Source organism: Camponotus vicinus, unplaced genomic scaffold, assembly GCF_025532165.1.
Source record: "Camponotus vicinus isolate PSW18456_S1 unplaced genomic scaffold, iyCamVici1.0 SCAF_5, whole genome shotgun sequence".
Taxonomy (NCBI): Eukaryota; Metazoa; Arthropoda; class Insecta; order Hymenoptera; family Formicidae; genus Camponotus; species Camponotus vicinus.
In genome coordinates, this window is record NW_028141977.1 from 10,178,006 (window position 1) to 10,196,301 (window position 18,296).

The 18,296-nt window shown below is 36.2% G+C and overlaps 1 protein-coding gene and 1 long non-coding RNA gene across 8 annotated transcripts in view; one reads left to right on the forward strand and one right to left on the reverse strand.

The window, feature by feature from the left end:
- The window catches only part of Mesr6 (misexpression suppressor of ras 6), a 582,772-nt gene that overhangs the window by 287,079 nt on the left and 277,397 nt on the right, over window positions 1-18,296 (reverse strand). The gene's annotated exons all lie outside the window — the stretch shown is intronic.
- LOC145972204 (uncharacterized) overlaps window positions 1-18,296 on the forward strand; it is a 107,756-nt gene that overhangs the window by 25,621 nt on the left and 63,839 nt on the right. For 3 of the 6 annotated variants that reach the window (XR_014439088.1, XR_014439085.1, XR_014439091.1), the window contains one exon: window positions 6,508-7,128. The exons of 1 other annotated variant lie outside the window; for it this stretch is intronic. This is a non-coding gene — a long non-coding RNA (uncharacterized LOC145972204). Of the gene's footprint in view, window positions 1-6,507; window positions 7,129-9,274; window positions 9,436-10,560; window positions 10,689-13,098; window positions 13,584-18,296 lie in introns of those variants that run through there. 2 more of the 6 variants (XR_014439086.1, XR_014439084.1) reach the window with 2 other exon arrangements.

Consider the following 18,296-nt stretch of genomic DNA (forward strand, 5'->3'; position numbering starts at 1 on the left):
GAGGGGCAAAGAGAAAAGGAGAGAATCGTATCTCATCTGCCGGTCCTTCTTCTTTTTCTATCATAGATATCATTCTCATACATTTTCATTCGGCTTTAGTGCTCAGAAGAAATGAAAGAGGAAAAAAAAGAGAAAAAGAAACAGACATAGAGGAGATTCGAGAAGAGGAAGTTGAGAAAAAGTCAAGGACAGATGGAGAGATCTTAGCTTTATGATCTTAATAAGTAAGACGTTCTCTTATCATTGGTATTAATCATATTAATTTTATTATGACATAGTCTAGACATATGACCGAAATCAGGTACTTGTTGACGACTTGGTTTATCGTTGTATCATCATATGATCGTATCATTTTAAATACACCAACCAATAGATGCATATACATACATTGAAAAATGAAAGCAAACCACAATAATTATTTCGACATGTTGTAAATCAGAGAATTATAATATAAATAATAAATATCAGAATAAAATTGAACGAAATCTCATCATTATGATATAATACGAAGAAAAAGAAAGAGAATAACGAGAAAAAAAGAGAGAGAGAGAGAGAAAAATAAAGCAAAAAAATTATAAAAAGTTGTAAACCTGAAATATATAAACTGCGTGCATATCCTTGTCCCAACCAAGAAATAATAATAGACGCAATTTTACGTCTTCTCACGCAATAAATGCGAAGTGGCACGCGAAAGGCAAAGATAGACAAGCATGCGCGTCAATTGTACACTCTTCAATGCGATCATATAGGCTCGTTATAACTGATTTATGTTTAATATAATTGCGCCAGCATTCTCCGAACTTGTCCGACGTACCAAAAAGTACCAGATGATGAATGATGGTCGATGTTACCCGCCTGTTTGGCCGCAGAGGACGAAGAGATGACGATAGAGAGTAGAAAGGATGAGAACGAAGAAACCCGTTGAAGCGGATCTTATCTCTTTCGAGCTCAGAATATTTGAGAGAAAGTTCACGTCGTTTTGAAAAAATTTCGAAAAAATTTTTCTTTATGGCGAGAAACGTATTTTCACAAGACTATCGCAAACAAAAATGTAAATCTCAATAAATCAGTCGGTGTGATATATCATACAGTTGAAGTTATCCTGAATTAAACGCATATGCACATTCAAAACATATATATACTTCGAAATACAGCAAAATTGTTGACCAAATCGATTCACGTCGATTTATAAGAATCTTTTATGATTTATTGACATTTATATTTATTACACTATACTCTCTCTTACTGCTCTCTCCTCTCTCTCTCTCCTTTAGATTATACATACTTTAGGTACTTTATTTGAATATACGGAAGCCTTCCAGCTGTTTAATTTTGTTTCTGACGCGATGACATGCTGTGAGATATAATAGTAATAAGTATTCTCTACACCTTGTTCGCTTATTTCATCTTTTTTACATTTTATTTCTTTTTATCTCTTTAAGCTCTTTGTTCTTAAAGGACAATATGACTCGGAATATAATAAATTTGCTTTAGCGCTCTGTTCTTACTGGTATTCACATTTTCTCTGTGCAATCTGTTAAACGTACAGATGCACCTGATAATACTTTATTAAACGAGATACATTGTCACTCGGATGCATTGCAATGGAAATCTAATAACTCAAATGAAGTTGAATTGTATAATACCAGACATATAAAAATATATGTATATGAATGCATCATTTAGCTACAATGCAATTAAGTGACGCAAGTTTTTCAATATATCTCATATTATTTTTCATAAAATAATTACATTTGTTTATATTAAAAAATAATGATATAATAATTTATCTTTCAACAATCGATTAAAAAAAATATGTTATAAAATAATTGACATAATATAATAAGCAATAGTTTTTTACATTTCATTAATTTTTAACAGAAATTCTCTCCATTATGTATTTCCATTTCTGTTCGTGTATACATTCTACGGTCTTCGTCTAGTCGGAGAGATAAGAGTTATCAGAGTTGCGTGATATAAAGGAGTAAAAAATGATACGTCGTTTAATGCAATTGGTCACCGATGCCTTAAATTATTCAGAGATACGCAAACGTGAACAAAATATATAAACGAAAATAGATAAGACAGAAGATGTAGCAAGATGGCGATCTATGCGTTATGCAAAGTGGATATCTATATGTTATCATGTTTGTGAACTTTTTTTTTGTACAGTTTTGAAAAATGCGTCAAGGAATTTTATGCCGTATTATGTAATTTCTCGACTATATAGATTTCTATTTTATAATTCTTCGATAGATTTTGACTTTGCGAGCCACATACGATAGACAGTAATTGGAAATTGACATTGGTCCAGGTTCAGACGATCGCAGTACATCCTGATTAAGCTTATCGTAGGTATTACGACTGATTGTGAGCACAATAGTGGTAATATCTGCTGATTTAGTGACGGGCGCGGCTAGATAGCCAAGGCGAGTGTGTTCCATTACTGGACTCTGTGTCCTCTCCATTCTCCTCTCTCTACTCTCTCTGTCTCCCTCTCTCTATAACTCCCTCGGCCTGTCAGAATCGCAGGCTCCGTTTCCACATAGGTAAAGAGTGAAATGCATCTCGTAATAAAATGCAAACATTACGTGAATATCTCATAAATAACACCGTTCACCAGCAAATTGGAAAAGAATCTGATGTTATCCGTGGCGACAAGGATGTATGTTGTCGCACATTACATCGGTTGAACCGATGCGGTCTATCGGCTAAATCTTGAAATGATCACGGTATCCCTCGCAATTTATCCGATACGTAAGAAAAGTACAAATCAAAGGCGATTTTACAATCGACGATTTCACACGATCGAGTGTCAGCTTTTTTATACCATTAATATACCGTAAATAGAAATCGTAATATGAGAAAAAGGGTCTATTGTTCTGCGATTGCTAATTAAAAGCTGTTAAGTATATTATTGCTAGTGTAGACAAAATTAGTACGAGCTTTACATTATATAATGAATGAAAACGCTTTTTAAATTGTAAAAAAAAATCTTTGTTAGTTTGTCTGAAATTCGCTTAATTATTCATCATAATTAATTATTCTGTTTATATAGTTTCTCTCTATATTCTAGTCTTATGATTTTAAGATAAATTGACATATTACATCAAATCTTTATTTATTAAAGAGAGATAATTTTACATTTTATATTATTCTCTATTGATTATTGTTATAGGAAAATATAAAAGATGGTATCTCAAATAAATAACGAATGCAGAATATTATATAATACTTATAAAAACAATATTATATTTTATATATGTTACATGCAAATTATGTTATAGCCGTCCGTTGTCGGCCTGCACAATCGGTAGAAGATCGAGATCTATCCTACATTTCTTTATATTGCACTTTCAGGTGTTTTATGAACGATGCACGAGTGTTCAATGAATTTTCGGTAGCTCACAGTCTCGCGTACGAATTTGAGCGTCTGCAGAGTCTCGTATAAGCAAAGTAGTTGCCAACCGCGACATAAATAACTTTCGATAAGCTCGGTTGGATAGGCTTCCGCTAACAGACTCTTCTGTATTCTGCATAAGCATTGATATTAATGACATTTCACAGCAATCGAGAACTTTTATATTTTTATTTGCTAATATCAACGAGGAAAAACTAATATTTTTCAATTAAAATCGTATATATATATATATTTGCAATTTATTTTACTAGTTCGTTGATCAATTTGACAGATTATTACACAACATAACAAAGCGCAATATCTGAGATTTTTTTAAATAAAATGAAGTTATCAGAAGGAGAATATTTTTAAAGATATATGATAAGTGCTTATTAGATTTCTCAATTGTTCGACAAAGGTTAACTATCAATAATAAATCATTACATGAGAATCATTAATCTTGTATTGAAAATAAATTAAATGGATAAACATATAGGATAGGTATATTTTTTCAAAGTCTCGAGTTTTTCCTTTGTGTATTATTATTTAAAAAATTTCCATTAAATTGAAAAAATATTTTAGATGATGTCGAAATTTAATTTGGAAAATTGTGATGATAATAGCTTTAATTCGATCAAACATCAAATGTCAAATGTCATACTAATGACAACGCCTTCAGTGTGGTACTTGTAGTTACACTAGTGCATTGTCGTGTTTGTGTGGCGGAATAATTTGCATACGCGCTGACGGTATTCGCCGATACGGCCTCTGAATACAGGCAATACCGTATTTGTAAATGTCAAATTGCAAATTGTTCGCATGCGTATTATACCCGTTCGATCTCCACATCGAAGTATTTACCAGATAGGTAAAGGAATTGACACAGGTAAATCTTACACGCATCTAATCATTTGACACGAGCTCGCAAACTCGAACTTTAACCTGATAAAATACTACCGAGACTTACTGCAACTCAACAATTCTATGTTGCAATTAGACGCGTCTATAAATTTTTTTTTAATTTTTACAATAGTTTCATACAATAATTACAAGTTCTCCAACTGAAATTGTTCTATCAAATTATTGTATGAAACAAATTCAGCTTTTTTTATATAATAAATACTTAATAAATATTTGTATATCTTCTGTATCTATTTATTGCGAGAATACATCTTGTATTTTTTTAAAATTACGTAGTATTTGTGGCAATTCTCTACGTATATTTGTACGCACATAATTTATTCACGTGGGCGCAGACACGAGGGATTGGATGTAAATCCAAGACGTAAATCAGTGTCGAAAGGTCGATCAATTTTCTATGTCAACCTACACGTTCGTTATGAAATATGTACGCTGTAACGATATTTATTTGTATCGAAACGTTTCTGTAGCGTTTACTTCCGCCACTTCGTGGACATTATATGTGAGCCTGAAGAAACAATTGTTTTCCTAAAAGTATTATTGAAATACGATACACACGACATTCGCAGTTAGTATATGACGATAGTTTATGTTCGTAAGACGGACGATTTATAGCATAGTATTGATGCCAGTTAGCGATGTTGAGACACATGATGGGAACGCAGTTAATTTGTGTCACCGGCCAGGAAGAAAAGTCAAATCATCGTTAATTGCTTGTGGAGTTATATCTATGACTATGCTAATAGGAATATATTAATGCTCCATTAACGTCATAGCATCTTTCTTTAGTGGCACTTTATTCACAAATATCATATATATATTGTTAATGTATATTTTCTTTTCACATTTATCAAACGACCGGTTGGTCAGAGTCATTCATTAATACATTTAATGAAAAAAAAGTCTTTTCTCGACCGTTATTTTATATTATTTATCTAACGATAAGTTCTCGTTTTCCAAAACAAAAACCAATCGATATAAAACTTAGCTGATTTTAATTCGTGAGAGAATCAATTCCATAAAAAAATTTTTATTTTTGTTGTACATAAATCTTATATATTTATATATCTTGTCTTTTCTAGCATAACTTGAAAACAAAAGAGTTGGTATATTTTTAATAATAGAATAATTTTGTCATATTTTTTTAAATATTTGTTATATTCTTTTATATTTTATATTTAATAACTATATTTAATATTCATATGTAGCAATTTTTTAAATCAACATAATTATTAATTCTACGAGGAATATATAACAAAAACATCGAAATATAAATTGTACCGATGTCATAAAACATGCCATGTATAATTGATTTAAATTACTGAACGCGCGATTGATAATTTATATTTATCATATAAATATCATATCTCTATTTTGATAACATGATCCGTGGTTTGCGGAAAATGTTTGTAACGTTCCAAAGTTGGAAGGCAAATAAATCATTAATGAATCCTCTTTTCGTTGAACGTTGGTGCGAATGTCCAGGTTTCATGAATGTTTCGTAGTCGAGCTTGCCTCGCATGCAATATTGCCGGTGTAAACGCAATCACGAAATTTGCTTCAATAACAGCTTTCGACAGAGCGAACGCGTATTGGTGCAACGGATGGCTCGTTAATGGCAAAACGTTATTTTATCAGTGACGTTGTTTGTTTAACGTGCATGAATATAGTGATCGTATTATTCCGCTTCACAGAAAACCAATCGCATGTATCTTTACGATATTTTATTTGATTGCATGTGTGTATTCGTTTATTTGTACAATCATATTAAAAAGGAAGATTGAGAGGTAGATGGTAAATAATAAATAATATCACCGCTGCATTATAAAACGCGACAATAACCAGAATATTACAATTATATTTTAAGGGCGTAATGAAACGCAAGAAAAGAAAGAAAAATATGTTTATAAAAATTATGAAAAAAATGAGAAAAAGAAGCGACCATGGATCTTTATAAATCGAATTATTCTTGATAATTCACTGTAGCATTATTTTGCTAATCAACTGCGTTATCAATAACATTAATCGACAAATTCCTTGCGATAGAGCTTTAATGAAGAAACGCAATGTACACATTGTCAATGTATATCACAACATTCAATATATTACCCAAAATGTCGCCATCACTTATAGCTATTAACCACACCCATAATAATGTTGATGGGCAACTCTATTTTTCTCTACAGTTCTGAGGCGATTAATTCGGCACAATACGAAGGATGCAAAAACTCGAAAGCCTGTCATTGTCTGGCGCCGCTCGGTCTTGCACTAATTGACCATATTATGGAAAATAGGAGGGTCAAATACTCATACGACCCATGATGTCATCGTCATGTTGCAGAACTGCGAGTTCCACTGACGGATAATTTGAACGTGGAAAAGAACATCTCTCTCCCTCTCTCTCTCGCTCGTTAAAGTCAGTCCTTTCAAGAATTTATGACATTTGTTTATATAGAGGCTTTACGTCCTGTAAAAATGACGTATACATCATAAAATAAAATTTAATGTATGTCGAAGGCAAGGGTCATCGTTAATGTACTAGGCATGTAACAGACAAACACTAGTCACGAAAGCAATAAACATTTATTGTTCATGACGGAGAAAAATGGATATAAACTTATTAACTGACACAAAAGATCTATATGTATCGTTTTCGCCAAATTAAAAATCTTTACTATTTGTAACACAACATTTAACCAGCCGCAAAAGGATATTTTATTATTCACTAAAAGGTATTAAAAATTATTTTTCGAAAAACTTCAATCATGTGCTGAAAAATTAATTTACACTCGCGAAAAAATTTTATTTAAAAAACCAGCAGGAAATATATCTTCCGTGTAAAATTACCTGATAATTGTACAATGATGAGAGAGCGATGTTCGGAGAAATTTCTATTTCGTGATACATTTCATCTCTCATTAACAACTAAATTGTACAATTGACGGTGAAGTGCTCGTTTATGTATTTCAATTTAATGGTGTTTCACAGAAGGGTCAAATTAGCACCAAATCTCGACAATATCAACATTTCGTGATAGAAATCTATTCCGATGTAACGACAAATCGAGCAGTTGTAGGCACAAATCATAAATCCATAGCGCTAAAACTGACGAAAACCAGGCGAGCCACTTAACTTGCGATCAAACTGTCGGCGACTACCACGTGCGAGTGTACATCCTTTCCGCAATTTCCCTCAATGCCGCAATTTCTTCGTACGACCGGATCAACGCCGATTACACGATCGCCGATGAGGGAAAGGAGACAGGGAGGAGGGATGGGATAATAACGTTCCGTATCCTGATTCCATGGATTTATGGGCACGATTTCAGATTCGAAATAATTGATAGAAGGAAACCGCAATGAAACGAAACGGAATGGAATATCGGACGGGGGCTCGTTCAACTCGGAAAGAGAGAAAGGGAGAAAGGAGGAGGAGGAGGAGGAGGAGAGGAGGGAAAAGGGTGCTCGATTAGTTCCCGCCTTGCCCAATGCTCCGGCTGCGATTTATTGCCTGAAACCGTCAGCCGGACCGTTTATGAGACCGACCCGAATATTTTGAGCGTCGCCGGTTACCGATTTTAAATAAACGATAATTGCCGGTTATGCTTGTGATTATGGTATATCATCTCCATATGTGCGCAGCTTCCGTTTCAACGACTGTTAACGCAATCGTATATAGTTCATTTCCTGTGGGACTTGGTGACCCACAGAATCATATTTTACGCGAATGCATTTTTTTTCTTATAATATTAAAAATATTTATGTCACATAAAAAAATAGTATAATTCGAACTATTAATATAAATTAAGATTGAACATCTCTTTCTCTTTGTCTAAATATTTTATTGCTTTAACGAGAGTAGATTATTTGATGTACGTATAACTATAATAATAATAAAATTATTCTGTTTTATCAGAATATTATTATTATCTCTCTCTTTCTCTCAGCTGTGTATATATCACATAATGTAAAAATATGTTCAAAATTTAACGAAATATATTACTATATATTGCTATAACATTCCTGTCATCGATTGCATTGTTACTTGAAATGACACACGTAGTTGAATGCACTTTATTTATCAGCTGTAGTATCAGCTGTAATATAGTTATATGTAGCTGTAGTAGTAGCTGAGTATAGAATTCGATTTATATTACGATTTATTTTCTCCAACAATTGGCAAGTCGACAGCAGCCAAGTGCGAGCAAATCGTTCCGGAAGGTTTCACTAGGAAGGCTTCGCCAGGAAGATTTGACCGCGAAGCATCCGCAAGCATATACGCGGTAACCATCTTGTTCTCGGCATGTAGCAATCCTAACCCCTAGCAATTTCTTATTGAATAATGAAGAAAAAAGTCTGATCGAACGGATTCACATGGAATCATGTACACGTATATGATGCTGGTTTATACATTTGCCTCGCATAAGAGCATCCGCGCGTACATCTTCGACGCTACGTCCGATGATATGCACTCTCCAGATGTAGGAGAACAGATGGAGATTGCATGCGGTTTCGCGTGGATTGTCGACTGATTGACATGAGCCAAGACCGCAAAAATCAACGCGACCAAACGCAACCTCGGTACACCCAAGAGTTGGACCGCAGCTATTTCATGCGTCTTATTCTGCTAAAAAGAATCACCTTAAAGATACAATATTATCAAGTCAAATCGGAACGCGATTTATGTAATGCTATATTGTTCTCGGTCAAAGTGCAATTCCGCCTTCGTTGTATATGTTATTGTTTATGTATTTATAGACTATATGAAAGTGCATAAAATAGTGCATATCATTTTCAAATTTTTAATTGATTAAACTGTTGGAATCATACGAAAAAAAATTTCGTTCGTATGAAAATTTGAAGCAAATGTTTACGAGATATGTTATTTTGTGATCGAAATCATCGAGAAATAAGCCAACAAGAGCTCTGCCTTCATCACCTATAATCGTTCTAGATGATGTGAATGTACCCTTATCTTCCTCCCGCTACATCGCTTGCGGCCACCCACTCGTGCAATCGGACTGCAGCAGCCTTGAAGTTTGCAGTCTGACGAATCAAGGTCGCTACTTACAGCGGCTTGCACAAGAGAATACAATCACTTTTGAATTAAACACGGTACGTTTGTATATATAAAGTATATAGAAAAAGCTTAAAAAGAGGAAAGTGCAAAAACCCGCCAATAAATCGCTTCGTTGTTCTATCTGTAAGTTGTGTAACTTAATTATGTCGAAAAATGCAATTCTTAAGCTATGATAAATAATCTACCCATTGTGTTATTCCATATGTGACATAAAGTTGTGACGCTCCTCGAGAGCGAAATATATAAAAGATAAAAAAAAAATAATATCTTCCATAAGATATTCTTTAGTTTAAACAATATTTTCGTATAATTAATTAAATTTTATTATTAATTAAATTTTACATTTTTTTGTATTTTTTTCTAGTATTTTTATTATAGAGATATTTTAAGAGAATATTCAATCTGTGTAAAAAGTGATTTTGTATCACATTCTTCTGATGTGCAAGCTTCTGAGAAATAAAATTTGATTTTATCATAAGTTAAACAGAGATAGTCGCACGGTATACAAGTGAACGAGCAATTATATCTTATCATTTGCGCATGTGTCTCGATGATTTAATATCTCATGTGTGAAATTTGTCACTGATATTGTTTACATAGACACTCAAAATACGCGTTTGCATACCGTACCTTTATCCGGCGCTTTCGACAAATTGGCATGATTGAGTCACGATATATCTCTACAATAAAGTCATTTATTTATCTGCATATCTATTTATGCGGCCAATTTGCATAGTTATATACAAAAAATAGATGTGCTTATGCAGGCAGAACGCACGATGAAATCTTTAGTATTATGTATGCATCGTGCATTCGCATTTTTCGTTATGACAGATGCGGGATACCTGTCAAGAATTTCAAATATCGCCGACTCTTTTAGTAATCTTCACATTGACAATATTATTACAATGCCGGTGAAAAATTGATTGAAAAAAAGCCGAATTTGAACCGTTTCTATTCTGATCGGAGAGATAAAATTGTACGGTTTTCCGGTTTTGTCAATCACTTCATTTTTTTCGATCGAAAAAAAAAAAGAAAAGCTATACGATATTGCGCAACTCTTCAATATCACGTTATCAGAAATATAAATAATTAGTCGCGAGATAAAATGCGCTCGTGCACACGTGCGTAAACACGATAATGCCATTCTCGTTTTTCAGAAGATACTTCTGAGCACGCCTTGATTGTTCAACGACATGTCGAGCCTCTCTCGTGCTTTCCCGACGCGGTGCCTGCATGTGCGTGAGCGCACACGCGTCTCTACTCGTGCATTGTGTTAATATCTCGTTGTCAGCAGCGACTAGCAGCGGGGTTAGACTGATATACTGCCGACACACCCGTCACATTGCGATACGAGAGATATGGCCCGGCAAGAACTGTGCCTATAAGCTATGTATGCGCGGGTCGAGTGTACGCGAATTTGCACACACGTGTGCACGCATTTATATATATATAGCATATATAATATATAAATAAAGCGCACAAGCGCTACTGGAAATACGCATATACACATATGTAGCGTAGAACACATATGCATAGACAATCGGTACGAGATGAAACGCACAGACGTTTGTCTGTCATGGAAGGCGATGTTAATTAAAATTTCTCACTATTAGAATATCTCTCAGATATTTATTTAAAAAAAAAGAATAAAATCTCTAATTATGCACGAAAGAGATAAATCGTTGAGATGCATATCGGGATAACGATTTAATTATCTTTCAATTTCTATTCTACACGGCCTGTACGTGATATAGGTAGGATCGTTTTCCCTTTCGTCGGGCGATAAGCTATCGGGGAAATCAGTACGCGACGTGTTTATCGAAGAGCAAATCGCAGCCGTCGCGTCGGAGGAATCGTTTGCCGAGGGTGGGCGCGACAAGCTGTTAATTATTAAGAAAATCAATAGCGCGCCTGTATGTGCGATCCGAAGGTGCGCGATGCCGCGCACGAAAAAGGAAAGGTACATAGAGCGTGCAAAAGGGCCGAGAGTGGATGAACGTGACGTGAGCGCAATCAATCATTCGAGGGATTTACGGGCCGCGAAGAATGAAGAGGCGAGAGTGAGCGTACGTAATATACGTGAGCGCACCGGTCGGGGCTGTTAAGAAATTTTCGATGATGAAACACTCGTGCGAGAGGAAACGGATCACAGAGTAGGCATTTAGATGCTTCAAGGAGATTAGTGGATATATGTATATGTAAAATGTTTGTGTACATGTATGCGTTATAAGTCGGTAAAATCCCGTAAGAGAGGACGCGTATATCTTCGCGCTCGATAGGCTTAACAAAGCCTCTAACGCTGATAAACCGACGCTCAAAGATTAAGATAATTGCGCCCGGCTCGCTATTGGAAACGTGGATATAAATATAGAGATGAATATTTAACAAATTCCAAGTGTGAGCGCGCGTGGGCGAATCGAAAAAGGAAATCTTCGTATCTAGGTTTTTATCGTTTAAAATGTAGTTATCGAAAAGTTTCTGTAGGTTCAATTTATGCGTGTAACAATAACATTGAACACCGCTTTATACATCGCAGTCTATTGTTACATTCCATAGATTATAGATATATATTGTTGCTCGTTGAAATTTATTAGCTGTAATTATATTCCTCGCTATATGTATCTTCTGATCGTAAATATTACATACATCTCCCATTATGAAGTTTTATCAAACGGTTCTTAATCATTCGCACATGTGTGGTGAAATATTCCTATAATAACATCGAAAATTATTTTTTGAAATATTGTGAAATGTGTATGCACGGTAATTGTTAATTGATCAGTAATAAAGTTAGACGCGAACGTTCACTTTCCGCTCCTGTAACAATCTCACGTCCACATGCTGGAAGATGTAGGTAAACGCGACGCAACACCTAACATTGCACGATCTACGCCTAGCCCCGTTCTTATTTTTGAAAGTGTAGGTGGCAGTCACGTTTCATGTGGCGCCGTTTGTTTTTACAAACGAAAGGACGTAATCATAATGGGCGACTTCCACCTTTGGTCAGCTTCTACCTTGGCCGAATTCCATCGAACGCCTACTTCCTGCCGAGCCTCTGAATACAATCTACCGCTGCACTCTGCGTGCCACGATTTCCCCCTGTCCTCTCCCCCTTCGTCCTCTCACGCTTTGTCGCTGCGGGTCCCCTTTTCTCTCATCGTCATCTCTCTCGACATCGTTACGATTTTCTCTTGCGGTTGTAAATTTATAAAGTCGACCGCGTAACCGCCGGTTCTTTTGTAAGCCTTGTCGTGAAGAGTAGCTCTTTTAACATCCTTTCGCGTTTCGAACATGCCCGAAACAAGCTATGTCCGTTTTCTTGTATTTCAGGCAATATTCTTATCACGATAATAACAGACGCGACATTTAAATGAAAGTAATACCGTATATCGAGATTCTTAAATACGACTTCTTTTAAATTCACCTCTTAAATTTTTCAATAATTTTATTAATTAAATTTACATTGTAATCATTGTATATGAATAATTATTTAAATTGTAAATTTATTACGGCAGAAGAAATACAAATTTTCTCAGACCCTTGTAAAATAATTTCATCTCAGATAATTTCCAGCGCATTTTATTCATTATTTATACCTTCAATGATCGCACTTTTCGAGAGTTAATATGTAAAATAAAAATATCCATTGCGCGACGCAAACATGCCTAGGATTAAAGTCGCCCGCTATCGTTTAGAAAAAAAGCCGGGAAGGAAGAAGTCAAGGAAGAAGCAAACTGAAGAGGAAATGGAGGCTGTCGAGAAACGTTTCTTCCCACGACGTGGCCTCAGACATTTGGTCCAATAATAACACTAATTTCGTCTACCGAGGAAACCTATTGTCCAACCGATGCGTCTACAGCGGATGCAGCCCTTTTATATTGTACGTAACATACGAGAAGATGCATGCGTGTGAAGGCGTGGGGATGTGTGAAACGCATCGGTTCCACGGACTTCACCTGTTTCGACAGTAGATTCGTTTCATTATAAAAAGTCGAACTTCCTCCTTGATACTGTAACGTCTGGCCGAGACAGGTCCCAATCAGACAGCTCGTTTAAAAGATTCTTTAATTTCAAGTGTCTGAAATAAAAATCGATTACTTGTCTCATATATTAGATTAGATAATCTTTATATTATTAGAATATATTAGATAACCTTAAAATATATTAGATAATCTTGCCTAATTAGTGGAAAATGATAATTCATATTATTCTCTCATAATTGTTATGTTGGAATTTTATTCAAATTCTAACATAACAATTAAATATTATAAAAGAAATATTATATTAAGAAATGTTATTATTGCATTTATTAACGTATTATTACATTTATTATCATCTTTAATATTCCTATATATGATTTAAATATAAAATATTATATACAATATATTTTTTTATGCACAATAAATGTAATAATTTTAGCAATATAATTAAAAAAATATATATAATATTTTGCACTTTAAAATTTAAATAATAAATATAGTGTTATTAAATGCATTAAAGAAGCTCAACATCTAAGGATTTCAAAACCTGATAATGCTCGAGCTATTGTCAGATTTTATACGTCCACTTTAATTATGCTCGTCGACGAAATTCTGGCGTTGCACGGTGTTCATGCCGGAAGTTATGTGCCTTGTACATATCTATAATAGAAAGCCGGCTAACATTCCACATCGTGTCCGAAACAGTGGAATGCACTTTCAGTTAGTGGCGATGCATTTTCTAGTCCTGACGGTTACATCAATCGCATACAAATGACTTATGTCTGATGTCAGTTTGACAAATGAATAATTAAATATTATAAACCGCCTATACAAATGTAATTTTTATATACGTTGCATTATCAGGAATGCTAATAAATATCAAGAAAATTGCATAAATAATATATATATAATTGATTCTTAGATCCTTGCATAGCTTGTATAAGATTATTGGAGAATTTATATGTTGAAAAGTACAAAAATTAAATTAATAAAACAAAACCGTTATAGAGATAATAAATTTCAAAGTTACAAATATTTAAGATGTTATACATAATATTTTTAACAAGAGATATAATACTAAGAAATAATGAGCGTATGATAGAAAAAATTAATTAATTTATGTGTTTTAATCGCTTGTTATATAAATTCATACAAATCTTTCACCCAATATAAGGATCTTCTTATCACTCGCGGAAATTCGTAAGAATCTTCTTTACGAAATCGTGAAACATTTCTATAAATCGGTCTCGAGACGCTTCCTGTCGCAATAACTCCGCTTTATCTCGTACACGGTGCATTCCCTTCGTTATTGTAGTACCACGAATACCAATGGCAGGGTACGTAAGGACCCTGATAAAATCTCAGCCATTAGTACCTTTTTTCTGTCATTGTGTATCTTCTACTCTAGGCTGCGATACGGCTAGACTCTCCACGGTGTGTATTCCACGTCGTCTTTTCCCTCGCTGTTCATTTACTGCTTCCGGCCGTCACCTTCGTGCCTCTCGTTTTACGACTTCTCGCGAAACGTTCGGCGCACTTTGCCCGTCTGGCATAAAGTATTCCTTTCGGTGGTTACACATCGCGCGCGGGCAGAAACATTCCATTATTATCCGCGTTTTTTTCATACTAACGTGTCCGACCGCGAGATACCAGGTTCTGCGAGGGTTTTGCCCCCGTCGTCGGTTTCAAGAAAGGATCTCTCATATGTCCGTCTTTTCTGCCACTCCTCCATCTCTCGTCGTTTCTTGCCGTGGCGATCTCTCTGCCAACTTATTTGCTGTAACTACCACAGCGAGTAATTGATTCAATTACTATCGCCTGTATCGGCTTTATAGTTTTTCCTGGAAGGCGTATCAACGCTCTCCTTCTTTGAGACGCGAATCAGTAGTCGAGGATGCTTCGCGCCTTCGAGAGATTTCATCTTCCGCTTAAGATTTATCACGCTCTACGGCTTGCTCTCATTGCGAACGATATTCCGTGAACATTATCGCAATCGTATTCTTCGTACGATATGAAACGTGCCAGGCATACAATTTTTATGTACATGTGATTTAAATTGGAGAATCGTGTTTCTTTTAATAACGTAGATGCACTTTAATAACGCGAGGATTTTTCTAGACACAAAGAAATGGATGGGAAATAACCTTTTGCTGGAAAATAAAGTCATGGGAAGGTAAATTGATCGAGTGGAATCGCTATTATAAATCGTGTCATGCAATCATAATCTTATGGGTTTGCCCTCCCCCCTTTGTTTCTTTGTTTATCATTACTTGGTGCAATCTCTACATCGCATTATCTTAGATCTCCGATCCTGATGCAGCTAATAAATACAACTCTGGCGTTCGCTGTCATTCTCGTGAGTAATTTCTTCCTGTTGATGGTAGATAAGGAAGCGATCGGTTCATACGAGACCAACAGGTTGCTAGCCGTGTTTTGACCGGATTGATAATCACAGATAACAAGTTAGAATGAGACGTTACAATGATATTGCTCGAAGCTGTGAATGCGCGTATCATGAAAGTCTTTGTTTCTCTCGCTTTGGACACTCATAATTTGTCGTTTATTGATGCATAATCGACATTATACAGCTATAAAGAGAAAACTTTTTTGCCAATTTTCAGTTTTCAAAATTTTTTTTACAATTATATTCTATATTTTGATTTCTTTATAAATTCGAAAAATAAGTGTATGCAAATGTTCGCAAGAAAAAAATAAAAAATAGATATATATAAATATATAAAATAACGTATTAAAAACTTTGGTATCGTAATGCAAATACAATGAAAAATTATAATAAATTGAACAAAATTTTACTAATATAATATACGCGAAAAATGAGAAAATAAAATGAATAAAATAGATATGTGCGGATATAATTATTTTGATCATTTTGATAAAATATCACAGATCTCTCGCATCTTATTTTCAAATAAAAAAATGTGTTAAAGGGAAAGAAAAAACTGCAAGATAAATTAGACGCGAGGATGCACGCGTACAATCACAAACGAGTATTTTCGTGCACAATGTGCGCTTTCGCACATTCGTCATGCCGTGGTAGTTACGCTCGCGCCTTCGCAGGCCGCATGACGAAAATGAGCGCGACGGTCATAGATCACTCGTACACTTAATAACATTAAGATTCCCGAGGAACTCGGCAAATTTCAATTTCGCGATATACTTTCGCACAGCGGCCGTCAACGTATCTGTCAAGCATCGCGCGTGCGCGTCCCCGCTTTTCGCAGATATCATCAAACGCGGCGTAGCGGCACGTAAATTACAGGTTCATTCCGGGCAGATCAGTCATGCTATCGGAAGTAGAATTGGCTTATGTCGACGTAGCGCACCCTGTCCCGCGATACGGTCCTCTCCTCCAAGAGCGTTCACGCATTAATGTCGCGGCACACGCATGCATACTAGATCCTGGCGGGCGGCTCGTCCATTTCCTGCTAATTAAATTAGCGTATCGGCCGGCCACCGTCCAATGTCGTGAGCGACCCGGGAGCCGTGTTTCTCTCTCTCTCTCCCTCTATCTTTCTATTTCTCTCTCCCTCCGTGAGTTTAACGACCCCGTCCTTCTGCCTCCGCCTCCCTCTTCGTCTTCATCAGTCGACGCCGCCAATTCCCAGGAGTCTCGTATCGGCCACGACCGTTGTTCTCATTAGGATAAAACATACGAGTTGAGGTGGTTAACCGAATTACCGACCACGTTACCGCGAAAACGTCCCAGACTTCCGAAGGCATGCATCGAGAATTCGAATCGTCGAAGAATGAGTCGTTTCTACAAAGATGAAGAAGAAGACGTAACTTTAAATGTTAATAGGCACAAATTTATTCATATTACTCATAAGTTTATATTATTTGAAATAGCTTTAAATTTTCCCGAGAAGAATTAATTGAATATTGCTGTATTGATTTTATGTAAAACGACATTTTTACATATTTTTGTTCATAAAAATTCATAAATTTGTACCGCAAAATAAGAGCTTTATTTAATGTTGTTTCGATAAGTAAGATTGCGGCTAAAATCAATCGCGATCGTACATTCCGTTAATCCGGCCAATACATTCAGCCGTGCATTAAGCCTCCCGCCCAACGCACATTAATGATGTAATGTCGATATCGTCTCTCTCTTTCTTTCTCCGTTGCAGCGGGAGATCGCGAGCAACTCGGAGCATCTGTTGGCAAAATTTCCATCGTGCAATTGCACCGACACGAGGCCCCTCTCGTCGATTTTTCTCCTTCTCCCCGCGCGGTTAAGAATACCGTATAACCGATCGAAGCGCCAAAATCTCCTCGGATCCTCTCTGAGGCCGCTCGCGGAACGTACGCCAAAGTGATCATTAGCGCCGGCATATCGATGAATGTGCGATTATGCGCGATCGGAATCTCGCGCGGCGCGAGTCCCGGAGCGATGGTGAACGTTAACGGCGATCGCTATGTGCCTCTCTCGTCTAATTGCTAATCGGGGTATAAACGAACGGACGTGCCGATGGATAAACGTCGGCAGACGCATCGACATAACCGCCCAAGGGCGAGCAATCCGAATGCGATTGTTTCCAGGAAGGCTCCTCGTGTACGTAATTGCCGCAGCGTGAGCGCGAGACACCGTACGGGAGCGGTTCGGTAATGAGGAAATGATTAAAATAATCGGCAAAGCGATCCATTAAAATATTGCGGGGCTGTATCGCGCGAAATGAACGGGCACCGGGAACGGTATGAAATGCGGAACCGATGCTTCGTGCGGTTTCCCCGTCCGTATGATATGCTAATAACTTCTTCGCGCGGCTCTTCCTCTGTAGATCCAGACGCGTGGTCCAAGCTTGAAAAATAGTCGACGCGCAGCTGATTATTTTTCGACACAAGCCCCACGGATGTTGATTCAGATGCGGCCGTTTTACACGAATCCAGAGCGC